The sequence below is a fragment of the Nomascus leucogenys genome, unplaced genomic scaffold (assembly GCF_006542625.1).
Source record: "Nomascus leucogenys isolate Asia unplaced genomic scaffold, Asia_NLE_v1 000887F_75017_qpd_obj, whole genome shotgun sequence".
NCBI lineage: Eukaryota > Metazoa > Chordata > Mammalia > Primates > Hylobatidae > Nomascus > Nomascus leucogenys.
The window spans coordinates 42494-46814 of record NW_022095922.1 but is presented as its reverse complement, the minus strand read 5'-3'; the positions used below and the strand labels follow the sequence as shown (position 1 = coordinate 46814).

Below are 4321 nucleotides of genomic sequence, written 5' to 3'. Positions count from 1 at the left end.
CTTTTGATGGGGCTGTTTTGAATAACTGTTTTTCTAGTATCTACGAAAGGATATTTGGGGGTGCATTGAGGCCTATGATGAAAATGGAAATATCTTCAGAGAAAAACCAGAAAGAAGCTTTCTGAGAAGCTGATTTGTGATGTGTGCGCTCATCTCACAGAGTTAAACCTTTCTTTTGATGGGGCAGTTTGTATACACTGTTTTTGTAGAATCTGAGGAGGGATGTTTGGGAGCCCATTGAGGCCTATAGTGAAAAAGGAAATATCTTCAGATTAAAATTAGAAAGAAGCTTTCTGAGAAACTCCTTTGTGATGTGTGCATTCATCTCACAGAGTTAATCTTTTCTTTTGATTGAGTAGTTCAGAAACTTTTTTTAGAATCTGCGAAGGGATATTAGGGAGTGCCTTGAGGCCTATGGTGTAAAAGGAAATATCTTTAGAGAAAAACCAGAAAGTTGCTTTCTGAGAAACTGATTTGTGCTGTGTGCATTTTTCCCACAAAGGTAAACATTTCTTTGGATGGAAAAGTTTGGAAACACTGTTTTTGTAGAATCTGCAAAGGAATATTTCGGAGTGCATTGAGGCCTATGGTGTAAAATGAAATATCTTTAGCAAAAAGCTAGAAAGAAGATTTTGGAGACACTGCCTTCTGATGTGTGCAGTTGTCTCAAAGACTCAAAACTTTCTTTTGATGGAACAGTTTGGAAACACTGTTTTTGCAGAATCTGCAAAGGGATATTTGGGAACACATTGAGGCACATAGTGAAAAACGCATTATCTTCAGAGAAAAACTAGAAAGACGTTTCTGAGAAACTGCTTTGTATTGTGTTCATTCATCTCACAGAGGTAAAACTTACTTTGAACAGTTTAGAAATACTGTTTTTGTGGAATCTGCAAAGGAATATTTGGTAGCTCATTGAGGCATATTGTGAAAAAGGAAATACCTTCATAGAAAAATTAGAAAGAAGCTTTCTGAGAAACTGCTTTGTGTTGTATTCATTCATCTCACAGAGTTATACCTTTCTTTGTATTGAGCAGTTTGGAAACACTGTTTTTGTGGAATCTATGAAGGGATATTTTGGAATGCATTAAGGCCTATGGTGAAAAAGGAAATTACTTCAGAGAAAAACTAGAAGGAAGCTAATGAGAAGCTGCTTTGTGAAGTGTGCATTCATCTTCCTGAGTTAAACCTTTCCTGTTATTCAGCAGTTTGGAAACTGTCTTTGTAAAAATCTGCGAATGTGTATTTTTTAACGCATGGAGGCCTAGGTTGAAAAAGGAAATATATTCAGAGAAAAAACAGAAACTTTCTGAGAAATTGCTTTGTGATATGTGCAGTCATCTCACAGAATTAAGCCTTTCTTTTGATGGGACAGTTTGTATACACTGTTTTTGTAGAATCTGAGGAAGGATGTTTGGGAGCCCATTGAAGCCTATAGTGAAAAAGGAAATATCTTCAGATTAAAATTAGAAAGAAGCTTTCTGAGAAACTGCTTTATGATGTGTGCATTAATCTCACACAGTTAAACCTTTATTTTGATGGGGCAGTTTGGAAACACTGTTTTTTAGAACGTGCAAAGTGATATTTGGGAGTGCATTGAGGTCTATGGTCACAAAGGAAATATTTTCAGCTGAAAACTAGAAAGAGTCTTTCTGAGAAACTGATTTGTGATGTGTGCATTCATCTCAGAAAGTTAATCCTTTCTTTTGATTGAGCAGTTTGGAAACACTGGTTTTGTAGAATCTATGAAGCAATATTTGGAAGCATATTGAGGCCTGTGGTGAAAAAAGGAAAATCTTCAGAGGAAAACTAGAGAGGGGTTTTCTGGGAAACTGATTTGGGATGTGTGCATTGATCTCACAGACTCAAACATTTCTTCTGGTTGAGCAGTTTGGAAACACTGTTTTTGCAGAATCTGCGAAGAGATATTTGGGAGCACATTGAGTCCTATGGTGAAAAAGGTAGCATCCTCATAGAAAAAACAGAAGGAAGGGGGGTGGAGCCAAGATGGCCAAATAGGAACAGCTCCAGTCTACAACTCTCATCATGAGTGATGCAGAAAAAGGACGATTTCTGCATTTCCAACTGAGGTACCACGTACATCTCATTCGGGAATGTCAGTGGGTGCAGGACAGTGGGTGCAGTGCACCGAGCCTGAGTCAAACCATGGTGAGGCATCACCTCACCCAGGAAGTGCAAGGGGTAGGAGAATTCCCTTTCCTAACCAAGGAAAGAGGTGATGGATGGCACCTGGAAAATCGGGTCACTCCCACCCTAATACTATGCTTTTCTGATGTTCTTAGCAAAGGGCACACCAGGAGATTATATCCCATGCCTGGCTCAGAGGGTCCTGTGACCACAGAGCCTCACTCATTGCTAGCACAGCAGTCTGAGTTCAAACTGCAAGGTGGCAGCAAGGCTGGGGGAGGGGCGCCTGCCATTGTCGAGGCTTGAGTAGGCAAAAAAAGCAGCTGTGAAGCTCGAACTGGGTGGAGCCCACAGCAGCTCAATGAGACCTGCCTGCCTCTGTAGACTCCACCTCTGGGGGCAGGGCATAGCCAAACAAAAGGCAGCAGAAACCTCTGCAGACTTAAATGTCCCTGTCTGACAGTTTTGAAGAGAGCAGTGGTTCTTCTAGCATGCAGCTGGAGATCTGAGAACAGACAGACTGCCTCCTCAAGTGGGTCCCTGTCCCCTGAGTAGCCTAACTGGGAGGCATCCCCCTGTAGGGACAGACCGACACCTCACATGGCCAGGTACTCCTCTGACAGAAATCTTTCAGAGGAGCAATCAGGCAGCAACATTTGCTGTTCACCAATATCTGCTGTTCTACAGCCTCCGCTGCTGATTCCCAGACAAACAGGGTCTGGAGTGGAACTCCAGAAAACTCCGACAGACCTGCAGCTGAGGGTCCTGACTGTTAGAAGGAAAACTAACAAATAGAAAGGATATCCACACCAAAACCCATCTGTACATCACCATCATCAAATACCAAAGGTTGATAAAACCACAATGTTGGGGAAGAAACAGAGGAGAAAAACTGAAAAATCTAAAAATCAGAGCACCTCTCCTCCTCCAAAGGAACAGAGCTGCTCACCAGCAATGGAACAAAGCTGGACGGAGAATGACTTTGACGTACTGAGAGAAGAAGGCTTCAGACAATCAAACTACTCTGAGCTAAAGGAGGAAGTCTGAACCCATGGCAAAGAAGTTAAAAACTTTGAAAAAGAATTAGACGAATGGCTAACTAGAATAATCAAAGCAGAAAAGTCCTTAAAGGACCTGATGTAGCTGAAAACCACAGCACAAGAACTACGTGACAAATGCACAAGCCTCAGTAGCTGCTTCAATCAACTGGAAGAAAGGATATCAGTGATGGAGGATCAAATGAATGAAAAGAAGGAAGAAGAGAAGTTTAGAGAAAAAGGAACGTTCACTCCTGCTTTGTTGGTGGGCTGGTATCTGCTTATATTCTTGCTACTGTAACTGATGTCCAATGCAGTCACATAGGCCAGGTTCCTGTTGCTGCCACTGCCACTGTTGTCACCTCTGCCACACCATGCCACTGGGCAGCCTGGCCCACTAGCTCTCCCCAGCCTTCCAGCTAGGGCATCTCGAGGGTCAGGGGTTGGATGCCAGTCCCCCTCTCCTTGTCCACTTCCCCACCATTCAGGTACCTAGCGCATTCCAGCATGGAGGTTTAAGGACCCCTTGGGGGGTAGCCCATCAGCCCCTGGGTCGGGTGCAGTGGGCCCATGGGGGAGTCCCTTTGGGAGGGGCCCAGCCCTTCACTTGCCTCCCCTGCAGACTCTGAACCCTGGTTGGGGCCACACCACACTTCTGTGTCACTGCTGACACCACTGTCGTGGTGGCCATCAGGTGGGAGCTTTATCTGGTGGCCATCGTGCTGTCACGCATGTGCCGTACATGTGGCATGTGCCCCATGCCATGGGGGCAGGAACCCCCAGGCACCTGTGGGGTGGTGTCAGCATTCCCTCTACATGGTCAACACGCATCTCCCTGTGTTGTGAAACCTTCTGCTCCCTCTCCAGAGTCTGGTCCCATTGCTGTCTGACTGGCCAGCCTAAGGCAACCACTCTGGGCGATGTGCTGTGCCAGGAGGGTCTCCCAGTGTTGGGAGCACCCTTGCAAAATCAACCTCATATGACTCTTAGCGGTGGATCACTTGGCTCATGTGTTGATGAAGAGCGCACCTAAACGCAAGAATTAATGTGAATTGCAGGACACATTGATCATCCACACTTCGAATGCACTTGCAGCCCCAGGTTCCTCCTGGGGGGCTACACCTGTCTCAGTGTAG

The 4321-nt window shown here is 44.7% G+C and overlaps 1 non-coding gene across 1 annotated transcript; it reads left to right on the top strand.

Moving 5' to 3' along the window:
• Nucleotides 1–4166: 4166 nt before the first annotated feature.
• LOC115833760 lies at nucleotides 4167–4321 on the top strand. Its single transcript, XR_004029071.1, has one exon. It is a non-coding gene; the product is annotated as a 5.8S ribosomal RNA (ribosomal RNA).